This window comes from Arachis hypogaea, chromosome 15 (genome assembly GCF_003086295.3).
Source record: "Arachis hypogaea cultivar Tifrunner chromosome 15, arahy.Tifrunner.gnm2.J5K5, whole genome shotgun sequence".
Classification (NCBI taxonomy): Eukaryota; Viridiplantae; Streptophyta; class Magnoliopsida; order Fabales; family Fabaceae; genus Arachis; species Arachis hypogaea.
This window is the reverse complement of record NC_092050.1, coordinates 110802632-110815693: the sequence shown is the minus strand read 5'-3', so window position 1 is coordinate 110815693 and position 13062 is coordinate 110802632. Positions and strand designations below refer to the sequence as shown.

Genomic DNA, 13062 nt, shown 5'->3' with positions numbered 1-13062 from the left:
GAAAGAAGAACACCACAACATGAAGCCACAACTCATTACACTAATAGAGAACAATTGTTCCTATGGTGGAAATCCATTGGAGGACCCTAAACAGCACCTATCCATTTTTCTGAAAACTTGTGGTGCTGTCAATCTCAATGGTGTAAACCATGATATCTGTAAGCTCTTGTTATTTCCTTTCTCACTGAAGGATGAAGCGGCACAATGGCTTGAAACATTTCCCCAAGGAAGTATCACTAGTTGGGATGATTTGGTTGCTAAGTTCCTAGCCAAATTCTCATCATCCCGACAAAATATTAAGATGAAAGAAGGAATACATCCATTCATACAAAGAGAGGAAGAACCATTGTTCAAAGCATGGGAAAGATACAAGAAAGCAAGTGACAAGGTGGATTTTCAAGCGTTCTATGAAGGATTAACCTCAGAAACAAGAAGAGCAGTAGATTACTTCTCAGATGGCCTACTCAAGGCAACAGCAACCATCCAAGGAACTGCAGAGTTCAGTGACAAAAGAGCCAATAACCAACACTCATTTGAGACGCCACGGAATGCAATTTCAAAAAAGGAAGTAATGAATCTTGAAGGAGTGAGAGCAATCATGAATCAAAACAGACAGCTATACCAGCAAACTCAGCAGCAATTGGAATCAATAGCTAGACAAATTGATTCTCTACATTCGGCCACAGTGAATGCACAATTTCCACCATGGAAACCACATTCTTATCTAAGAATGAGGGAATCTCAGCATCAGGAACAAAGGGACTTCAACTATAACAACCCCAACTTCCCAAACCTGCAAAAACACCACCATACCAACAAAAATCACTACACACCACCCCAATATACACACCTCCAGCCCTGCCCTACCTCACCACCCGCCCAAAATGACTTACATCAATCACCACAATTAACACAGCCACAACCAATCCTAAACTTCCAAAGACTTTATGTTATAGAAATGATGATGGAAAGGTTTATGAAAATTCAAGAAATGACAATAATAGAGCAGGAGGATATAAGGAAAAACCAAGAGGCATATCTCAAGAGAATTGAAAGGCACATGGAACAACTGGTTCAAAACCTTGCTAAACTGGGCGAGAAAGAGGGAAATATGTCCCTAAGAGCCACTAAAGATGACTCAAAGAACAGTGAAAAAGCTGCTGGGTTGAAAGGAAAAGCAGTTATGGAAAACAGTGAGAAGGCTACGGGAAAAGAAACAACTATCAAGGAGAAGCCTACGGTGAGAGGAGGAAACCAAAGGCAACAGAAACCTCAACTTCGATGATCAGAGGATGAAGGATGTCAAGCTAGTGACAATAAAAGAGCGCTTGTTGGGAGGCAACCCAACCGGAGATAGTTTTCTGTTCATAACTATTTTAATAAAAAGGTTAATTAGTTTTATCTATAATGCAAGAAGCTAAGTTTGGTGTTGCACACCAAAACAATCTAAAGGAGAATGAAGGATTCTAAGTTTGGTGTTCCACCAAAATCCCATCATAAAACACATTCTCACTTTCTGCATAATGCTGGCTTCAAGCATGTTGGATGAACTAGTTAACTATTCTGCTGTTTCCTAGTTTTCAGTTTTATTGCTTTTGAAAAAAAAAAAAAGAAAAAGAGTTTCACACATGGTTAATTCAATGCATGAGAACCATTGGCAAGGTACTAAGTTTGGTGTTCCCACACCAAAGTAAGTTCAAAAGCCCACAAATAAATCATGCAAGCTAACCATTTCTTCTTTCAAGTGCTTGGGGAACAAGCAACTTTCAATATCATTGCAGAGCATCATACAAGCTTTTGGAAGGATTAAGCATCATCTATCAAAAGGAAGAGAGAGGAATGTAAAGATCGGCAATGATGATAAGGAAGAGGAAAGCAAGCGAACTCCAAAAGGTTGTATTGTTCAGTGATTATTTTGTATCAGATGCTGCTAAATTGAAAGTTACATAATACCCCTGCCTGCCTGCATAGCATAGTTTTTCTGTAATTCAATAACTAAGATGCTTGACTATTCACAACACTACACTTTTCACACTTGTTTGCACTCAATACTTCAAAAAAAAATGCATCACATGAAAGTTCTTTGAAAAGAAGGATTGAGGAATTAAACAATTTTGAGGCAAGCAAAAGATTAGGAGAAGTGGTGGTTCTAGTTGTATGATTATGTATTGAGGTTGCATGCTTGTGAAAACTTGTATGGGAGCTCATAGGCAGGACATGAAGTTCAAAGAAGTATTGTGGAGATTCTCAAAAATTTATTGATCCAAGAAGCAGCAAACAAAACAAAAGAAAATAAAGAAAATACAAAAGCAAAAAGAACATGGCCCAAGGCTCTGAGCATCAATTACTAGGCAGAAAAAGAAAGGAGAAACAAAACTCAAAGAGTTGTTAGCCTAGTAAATGCTTGTGGTTGAGCTGTGTCAAGGAAAGAGGCTTGAGCAAGTAAATCCTTAGGGGTGCTTTAACACCTAATACCTTAAAACCAACTGGTTTAGGAGTATTGATTGAAAGCTTATCTAAAGAGCCGCTTTGAGACATGACACTTAGAGTCAAGGCCAAAGCACAGAAACTATAAGCTGCTTCAAGGTGACTACATATAAAGAGATCTCCATGATACCATTTGGATGAAAATCCTAAGACCTAAGACTCCCAATATGTGAGGACTAGTGAGCACTGAAGCCCTTGCATGAGCATATGATTTAGAGTTCACCCCACTGACACTTAATCACTTCACTCACAGGACCTTACAATTTTTTTTTCGTCTTCAATCCATCTTAATTGAAAGAACCTTTGAGCAAAATTCATTTCTTGCTTGGGGACAAGCAAGCTTTAAGTTTGGTGTTGTGATGACAAGTCATCTTAGCCTAGTTTCACTAGCCTTTTTCTTTTGTTTTCAATAGAATTATGCACTTACTTGAGCCAAAAGCAAGCCAATTGGGTAGATTTTCATGTTTCCTTTGATTTAATCAACCATGTATGAATTCATGCTATTTCATGAGGTTTTGTGCTATAATTGTCACATATTATGAAAGAATGAATATCTCATGATTTTGAGCATAGCTTTGATGTGTTTGGTTGATTAATGATAGGTGAAGAAAGCTTGGAGAAAGGTTGATGGAAGAAGGAAGGGCTAGGAGGAAGAGAGAACAAAAAGTTTGAGCAAGAGTTTGCCTCAAACTTTAGCTCAAACTTTTGGATTAATTATGAACCAGGAAGTAAAAGCTGGAGCAAAAGATAGACCCCTAACCTTTTGGCTAACTTTTGGGCAAAAGCTGGAGCAAAAGTTAGACCCCTAACTTTTTGGCTAACTTTTGGTATGAAAAACACTCCCTGGATGCACAAAAAGTTTGCGCCAATGTTAGCCCCTAACTTTTTGGCTAACGTTGGCGCATGAAAATTACTCCCTAGACTAGCAAAAGTTTGCGCCAACGTTAGCCCCTAACTTTTTGGCTAACGTTGGCGCCATGAATAACCAAGGGGAGGCCAACGTTGGAGCAAAAGTTAGACCCCTAACTTTTGCCCCAACGTTGGTATCAGCAAAACAAGGGTGCTGATGTGAAAAGTTGGAGCAAAAGTTAGACCCCTAACTTTTACTCCAACTTTTACTCAAGCTTTCATGATTCCAACCCGGTTCAATTCGGTTCTTCTCCAAAGTCCAAGAGCAATCAACCAAGGCCTCTCTCAACCCAATTCCACCAAGAGCAAAGGCCCAATTGAAGGCTTGAAGACCATTTGAAGAAAGCGTATAAATAGATTTGAATTTAAGTTTTAAGGAGAGCTTCCCTTTTAGTTTTTCAGAATAGCTTTCTTTTCGGTTTTGCTTAGAGCTCACTTTTATTTTTCTTAGCATTGTTGTTTAATTCAAGAGAATTTGGGAGGAGAATTGATCTCTCTTCTTCCTTGTTCTTCCCCAGCACTCTTTACTTTTCTTGTCTTGGATTTTTGGGTAGAGAATTGAAGAAATTCTATTTCAATCTCACCTTGGGATCTTGTTTAATTTTCTGCTTAATTGAATTTCAGTTTCGGTTACTTGCTTCTTCATCTACTTTCTTTGCAATCTACATTTCCTTTGCAATTGTTCTTGTTGGATCTAGGAAGGCATTGAGATCTAGACTTGGTTTTCTAGTCTCTTGGGTCCTGAGATCCGGATTTCCCATTTCCCATTCCCTGTTTACTGTTTTCATGCTTATTTACATTTCTGTTTTAAGATCCGGTTTGATTCAAGACATCCTTTACTTCTCTGTTTGTTGAAATTTACTTTTTCTTGTTTAATTCCTGCAAATCCAACTCCCAATTCCCTTTACAACTCAAGCCATTTACATTTCTTACACTTTAAGATTCTGCAATTTACATTTCTTGCGTTCTAAGTTTCTGCCATTTAATTTCTTGCTATTTAAGATTCAGCACTTTAAATTCCAGTTCTCTTTAATTTCATGCAATTCATCCATTTCCTTTACTTTCTATGCAATTTAAATTCTGCAAATCACAAATCTCTCAACCAATTCTTGATTCGCTTGACTAAATCAACCACTAAACTAAAATTGCTCAATCCTTCAATCCCTGTGGGATCGACCTCACCCCTGTGAGTTATTATTACTTGATGCGACCCGATGCACTTGCCGGTTAGATTTGGGTGTTTTGGAGAAATTCGTTTCTCTACGAAAATATCCCATCATTGCCGCGGATTGTTCGAGTTTGGACAACTGATAGTTCATCTTGTTGCTTAGATTAGGTAATTTTATTTTATGTTTAAATTTTTCTATTTTAATTTTCAAAAAATTCAAAAAAAAATATAGTTTTCGAAAAATTCAAAAAAAAAATTTTTATTTCTTCTTTAGAATTTTTAAGAACGAATTCTAGAGTTTCATAAGATATGTTGAAGCCTGGCTGGCTGTTTAGCCATGTCTAATCTTTTAGACTGAGGCTTTCACTTCTCATTGACATACTTGTATGTTTATGCTAAAGCTTGGCTGGCTATTTGGCCATGTCTAATCTTTTGGACCAAAGTTTTAGACTAACATTGCATGATTCCTGGAATTCTTATTAAAAATTTTGTATCCCTTTATCTTCTTTTTCTAAATTAATTTTTGAAAAAAAAGTTTAATAAAACCATAAAAACCAAAAATTTTATGTTTCTTGTTTGAGTCTAGTGTCAAATTTTAAGTTTGGTGTCAATTGCATATTTTTAATTTATCTTAAAAAAATTTTCAAAAATCCATGCATGTGTTCTTCATGATCTTCATGTTGTTCTTGATGAATTTCTTTGTTTGATCTTTAAATTTTTCTTGTTTGGTGTCTTTTCTTGTTTTTCATATGCATTCTAGAATTATTAGTGTCTATAGTTTAAAAATTTTAAGTTTGGTGTCTTGCATGTCTTTCTTTTCTTAAAAATTTTTCAAAATTATGTTCTTGATGTTCATCATGATCTTCAAAGTGTTCTTGGTGTTCATCTTGACATTCAAAGTGTTCTTGCATGCATTTTTGTTTTAATCTTAATTTCTTGTGTTTTGCATCATTTTTATGTTTCTCTCTCTCCTCATTAAAATTCAAAAATAAAAAAAATATCTTTCTCTTATTTGACTCATAAATTTCGAAATTTTGAATTGATTTAGTCAAAAATTTTTAAAATTTTAGTTGTTTCTTGTTAATCAAGTCAAATTTCAATTTAAAAATTTTCTATCTTTTCAAATCTTTTTCAAAAATCAAATATTTTTCATTTTCCTTTTAATATTTTCGAAAATCCCAAAATTAATTTTCAAAATCTTTTTCTTAATTTTATTTCAAATTTTCGAAATTATTACTAAGAATTAATGTTTTGATTAAAAAATTTTCAAGTTGTTACTTGCCTATTACGAAAGGATCAATCTTTAAATTCTGGAATCATATCTTTTAGTTTCTTGTTAGTCAAGTAATCAACTTTAATTTCAAAAATAAAAAATTTTTAATTTCCTTTTCAAATCTTTTTCAAAATGATTTTCAATCATGTCTTTTTCAAATTTAATTTCAAAATCCCTTTTCTAACTTCTTATCTTTTCAAAATTGATTTTCAAATTTTTTTCAATTAACTACTTGACTTTTTGTTTGATTTTAAAAGTTTTCTATTTCAATCATATCTTTTTCAAAACCACCTAACTACTTTTCTCTCTCGAATTTTCGAAAATCACTACCCACTTTTTCAAAAATATTTTTAATTAATTAATTTATTTAGTTCTCAAATTTTATTTTATCTCTTCTCTTAAATTTCGAATACTAACCAATAATTAAAATAAAAACAAAATATTTTCCTTTTATTTTAATTTAAAATTCGAATTCTTTCTCTCTCATCTCTTTTTATTTATTTATTTATTTATTTACTAACACTTCTCTTCTTCTTATAATTCGAACCCTCTCTCCCTCTCTGTGTTCGAATTCTTCATCTTCTACCTTCTTCATTCAACTTTTCTATTCTTCTACTCACATAAAGGAATCTCTATACTGTGACATAGAGGATTCCTATTCTTTTCTGTTCTCTTCTTTTTCATATGAGCAGGAGCAAGGATAAGAACATCATTGTTGAAGCTGATGCGGAACCTGAAAGGACTCTAAAGAGGAAGCTAAGAGAAGCTAAGGCACAACACTCTGGAGAGGACCTGACAAAATTTTTCGAAAAATAAGAAGAGATGGCCGAAGCCAACAACAATGGTGGAGATGCAAGGAAGATGTTTGGTGACTTTATTGCACCCCCTTCTGACTTCTGTGGAAGGAGCATCTCAATTCCTGCAATTGGAGCAAACAACTTTGAGCTTAAGCCTCAATTAGTTTCTCTAATGCAGCAGAATTGCAAGTTTTATGGACTTCTATTGGAAGATCCTCATCTATTTTTAGCAGAATTCTTGCAAATCTGTGACACTGTTAAGACCAATAGGGTTAATCCTGAGGTCTACAGACTTATGCTTTTCCCCTTTGTTGTAAGAGACAGAGCTAGGACATAGTTGGACTCACAACCTAAAGACAGCCTAAACCCTTGGGAAAAGTTGGTCAATGCTTTATTGGCCAAATTCTTTCCACCTCAAAAGTTGAGCAAGTTTAGAGTGGAAGTCCAAACCTACAGACAGAAGGAAGGTGAATCCCTCTATGAAGCTTGGGAAAGATACAAGCAATTGATCAGAAGGTGTCTTTCTGACATGTTTTCAAAATGGAGCATCATATGTATATTCTATGATGGTCTGTCTGAATTGTCCAAGATGTCATTGGACCACTCTGCTGGAGGATCTCTTCATCTGAAGAAGACACCTGTAGAAGCCCAGGAACTCATTGAAATGGTTACAAATAACCAGTTCCTGTGAATAATGGGACAACTCAGAAGAAAGGAGTTCTTGAGATTGATACTCTGAATGCAATATTGGCTCAGAACAAAATATTGACTCAACAAGTCAATATGATTTCTTAGAATCTAACTGGAATGTAAGCTGCATCAGGCAGTACTAAGGAAGCTTCCTCTGAAGAAGAAGCCTATGACCCTGAGAACCCTGGAATGGAAGAGGTGAATTACATGGGAGAATCCTATGGAAACACCTATAATCCTTCATGGAGGAATCATCCTAATCTCTCATGGAAGGATCAACAAAAGCCTAATCAAGGCTTCAATAATAATAATGGTGGAAGAAACAGGTTTGGCAATAGCAAACCTTTTCCATCATCTTCTCAGCAACAGACAGAAAATTCTAAGCAGAGCCACTCTGACTTAGCAACTGTAGTCTCTGATCTATCTAAGACCACTCTCATCTTCATGACTGAAGCAAGGTCCTCCATTAGAAATTTGGAAGCACAAGTGGGTCAGTTGAGTAATAAAGTTACTGAACTTCCTCCCAGTACTCTCCCAAGCAATACAGAAGAGAATCCAAAAGAGAGTGCAAGGCCATAAACACGTCCCACATGGCCGAACCTGTAGAGGGGGAAAGGTAGTGATTTCCAAAGAGGAAGACCTCAATGAACGTCCATTGGCCACTAAGGAGTTCCCTAGTGAGGAACCAAAGGAATTTGAGGCTCATACAGAGACCATAGAGATTCCACTGAACTTACTGTTGCCATTCATGAGCTCTGATGAATATTCTTCCTTTGAAGATGTTGAAGATATTATTTTAGAGCTAGTTGCTCAATATCTAGGAGCAATCATGAAGCTGAATGCCAAGTGATGAGCGGATAATTTATACGCTTTTTGACATTGTTTTTAGTATGTTTTTAGTAGGATCTAGTTACTTTTAGGGATGTTTTCATTAGTTTTTATGTTAAATTCACATTTCTGGACTTTACTATGAGTTTGTGTGTTTTTCTGTGATTTCAGGTATTTTCTGGCTGAAATTGAGGGACTTGAGCAAAAATCAGATTCAGAGGTTAAAGAAGGACTGCTGATGCAGTTGGATTCTGACCTCCCTGCACTCAAAATGGATTTTCTGGAGCTACAGAACTCAAAATGGCGCGCTTTCAATTGCGTTGGAAAGCAGACATCTAGGGCTTTCCAGCAATATATAATAATTTATACTTTGGCCAATTTTAAACGACACAAACTGGCGTTCAACGCCAACTTTCTGCCCAATTCTGGCGTCCAGCGCCAGAAAAGGATCCAAAACCAGAGTTGAACGCCCAAACTGGCACAAAAGCTGGCGTTCAACTCCAAGAAGGACCTCTACACGTTCAACACTCAAAGCTCAGCCCAAGCACACACCAAGTGGGCCCCGGAAGTGGATTTATGCATCAATTACTTACTTCTGTAAACCCTAGTAGCTAGTTTATTATAAATAGGACCTTTTACTATTGTATTAGGTATCTTTGATCAGTTGTATGCTATCTTAGATCATGTTTGAAGGCTGGCCTCTCGGCCATGCCTGGACTTTCACTTATGTAATTTTAACGGTAGAGTTTCTACACTCCATAGATTAAGGTGTGGAGCTCTGCTGTTCCTCAAAGATTAATGCAAAGTACTACTGTTTTCTATTCAATTCATCTTATTTCACTTCTAAGATATTCATTCGTACTTCAATCTGAATGTGATGAACATGACAATCATCATCATTCCCTATGAACGCGTGCCTGACAACTACTTCCGTTCTACCTTAGACTGAATGAGTATCTCTTAGATCTCCTAACCAGAATCTTCGTGGTGTAAGCTAGAATGATGGCGGCATTCAAGAGAATCCGGAAGGTCTAAACCTTGTCTGTGGTATTCCGAGTAGGATTCAATGAATGAATGACCGTGACAAGCTCCAAACTCGCGATTGCGGGGCGTTAGTGACAGACGCAAAAGGATAGTAAATCATATTCCAGCATGATCGAGAACCGACAGATGAATAGCCGTGCCGTGACAGGGTGCGTTGACCATTTTCACTGAGAGGATAAGATGAAGCCATTGACAAGGGTGATGCCTCCAGACGATTAGCCGTGCCGTGACAGGGCATTGGATCATTTTCCCAAGAGATGACCGAAAGTAGCCATTGACAGTGGTGATGTATCACATAAAGCCAGCCATGGAAAGGAGTAAGACTGATTGGATGAAGATAGCAGGAAAGCAGAGGTTCAGAGGAACGAAAGCATCTCTATTCGCTTATCTGAAACTCTCACCAATGATTTACATAAGTATTTCTATCCCTATTTTATTATATTATTTTCGAAAACTCCATAACCATTTGATATCTGCCTGACTGAGATTTACAAGGTGACCATAGCTTGCTTCATACCAACAATCTCCGTGGGATTCGACCCTTACTCACGTAAGGTATTACTTGGACGACCCAGTGCACTTGCTGGTTAGTTATGCGAAGTTGTGAAGATATGTTTAGACCATGGTTCTGTGCATCCGTTTTTGGTGCCATTGCCGGGGAATAAATTTTGAACAACAATTCACAACCTGAGTAGCAATTTCGCATACCAAGTTTTTGGCGCCGTTGCCGGGGATTGTTTGAGTATGGACAACTGACGGTTCATCTTGTTGGTCAGATTAGATAATTTTCTTTTAAAAAATTTTCAAAAATATTTCAAAATTTTCTTGTGTTTTCGAAAAAAATTTTATTCAAAATTTTTAAGAATGAATTCTAGTGTTTCATGAAGCATGTGAAGCCTGGCTGGCTGTAAAGCCATGTCTAAATTTATTTGGACTGAGGCAGCAATTTGTTATCAAGAGCAAGCTAGTTGTTGCTAATCCACCTGCTGCTGTTCCTGATTCACCTGCTGAAGCTTAGCTGGCCATTGGCCATGTCTAGTGTTTTGGACCGAAGCTTTCATTGAAAGCTTGGCTGGCTAGTGAGCCATGTCTAATTCCTGGACTGAAGCTTCAGACTAAGAATGCAAGATTCCTGGAATTCATGTTAAAAATTTTGGAATCCTTATTTTTCTTTTTCAAATAATTTTCGAAAAAATACCAAAAAAAAAAAAATCATAAAATCATAAAAATCAAAAATATTTTTTGTGTTTCTTGTTTGAGTCTTGAGTCATGTTATAAGTTTGGTGTCAATTGCATGTGCATCTTGCATTTTTCGAAAATTCTCATGCATTCATAGTGTTCTTCATGATCTTCAAGTTGTTCTTGGTAAGTCTTCTTGTTTGATCTTTGCATTTGCATGTTTTGTGTCTTTTCTTGTTTTTCATATGCATTCTTGGATCCTTAGTGTCTAAGCATTAAAGAATTCTAAGTTTGGTGTCTTGCATGTTTTCTTTGCATTAAAAATTTTTCAAAAATGTGTTCTTGATATTCATCATGATCTTCATAGTGTTCTTGGTGTTCATCTTGACATTCATAGCATTCTTGCATGCATCACATGTTTTGATCTAAAATTCTCATGCATTGCATAATTTTCATGTTTTTCTCTCTCATCATAAAAATTCAAAAATAAAAAAAATATCTTTCCCTTTTTCTCTCTTCAAATTCGAAAATTTGGATTGACCTTTTCAAAAATTTTTAAAATCAAGTTGTTTCTTATGAGTCAAATCAAATTTTCAATTTGAAAATCTTATCTTTTTCAAAATCTTTTTTCAAAAATCAAATCTTTTTCAAATTTCTTAGTTATTTTCTAAAATCCCAAAAATAATTTTCAAAAATCTTTTTCTTATTTTTTATATCATAATTTTCGAAAATAACAATAACAATTAATGTTTTGATTAAAAAATTTCAAGTTTGTTACTTGCTTGTTAAGAAAGATTCAAACTTTGAGTTTTAGAATCATATCTTGTGATTTCTTGTGAATCAAGTCATTAATTGTGATTTTAAAAATCAAATCTTTTTCAAAACTAATGTCAATCATATCTTTTCAAAAATATCTTCTTATCTCACCTTTTCCAAAAATTTGATTTCAAAATATCTTTTCTAACTTCCTAACTTCTTATCTTTTCAAAATTTGTTTCAACTAACTAACTAACTTTTTGTTTGTTTCTTATCTTTTTCAAAACTACCTAACTAACTCTCTCTCTCTCTCTAATTTTCGAAAATATCTTCCCTCTTTTTCAAAAATTTCTTTTTTATTAACTAATTATTTTTATTTTTGATTTTAAAATTTTTCGAAAAAAATACTAACCTTTTTCAAAAACTATTTTCGAAAATCACTAACTCTTTTTCAAAAATCATTTTCGAAAATTCTCCCTCTCCCATCTTATTCTATTTATTTATTCATTTACTAACATCTCATCTCACATCTCTGCCCTCCTCACAGTTGTGTTTCTTTCTTTACATCATATTCTTTGTCTCCCTCTTTTCTTCCACTCACAAAGGGATCCCTATACTGTGGTATAAAGGATCCATATTATTATTATTATTATTTTTTCTGTGCCCTCTTCTTTGTCATATGAGCAGGAGCAAGGACAAGAATATTCTTGTTGAAGCAGATCCAGAACCTGAAAGGACTCTGAAAAGAAAATTAAGAGAAGCTAAATTACAACAATCCAGAGATAACCTTTCAGAAATTTTCGAACAGGAAGAGGAGATGGCAGCCGAAAATAATAATAATACAAGGAGGATGCTTGGTGACTTTACTGCACCTAATTCCAATTTACATGGAAGAAGCATCTCCATTCCTGCCATTGGAGCAAACAACTTTGAGCTGAAACCTCAATTAGTTTCTCTGATGTAGCAGAACTGCAAGTTTCATGGACTTCTATCTAAAGATCCTTTTCAGTTCTTAACTGAATTCTTGCAGATATGTGATACTGTTAAGACTAATGGAGTAGATCCTGAAGTCTACAGGCTCATGCTTTTCCCTTTTGCTGTAAGAGACAGAGCTAGAATCTGGTTGGACTCTCAACCCAGAGACAGCCTGAACTCTTGGGATAAGCTGGTCACGGCTTTCTTAGCCAAGTTCTTTCCTCCTCAAAAGCTGAGCAAGCTTAGAGTGGATGTTCAGACCTTCAAACAGAAAGAAGGTGAATCCCTCTATGAAGCTTGGGAAAGATACAAACAGTTGACCAAAAAGTGTCCTTCTGACATGCTTTAAGAATGGACCATCCTGGATATATTCTATGATGGTCTGTCTGAGTTATCTAAGATGTCATTGGATACCTCTGCAGGTGGATCCATTCACCTAAAGAAAACGCCTGCAGAAGCTCAAGAACCCATTGACATGGTTGCTAATAACCAGTTCATGTACACCTCTGAGAGGAATCCTGTGAGTAATGGGACGCCTATGAAGAAGGGAGTTCTTGAAGTTGATACTCTGAATGCCATATTGGCTCAGAACAAAATATTGACTCAGCAAGTCAATATGATTTCTCAGAGTCTGAATGGAATGCAAGCTGCATCCAACAGTACTCAAGAAGCTCCTTATGCAGAAGAAGCTTATAATCCTGAGAACCCTGCAATAGCAGAGGTGAATTACTTAGGTGAACCTTACGGAAACACCTATAACTCATCATGGAGAAATCCTTCAAATTTCTCATGGAAGGATCAAAAGCCTCAACAAGGCTTTAATAATGGTGGAAGAAACAGGTTTAACAATAATAAACCTTTTCCATCATCCACTCAGCAACAGACAGAGAACTCTGAACAAAATACTTCTAATTTAGCAAACTTAGTCTCTGATCTATCTAAGGCCAATGTAAGTT

At 35.7% G+C, this 13062-nt stretch overlaps 1 non-coding gene across 1 annotated transcript; it reads right to left on the bottom strand.

The window, feature by feature from the left end:
• Window positions 1-12344: 12344 nt before the first annotated feature.
• Window positions 12345-12452, bottom strand: LOC112752759 (small nucleolar RNA R71). The gene has a single exon (XR_003177177.1). It is a non-coding gene; the product is annotated as a small nucleolar RNA R71 (small nucleolar RNA).
• Between the last annotated feature and the right edge of the window lie 610 nt (window positions 12453-13062).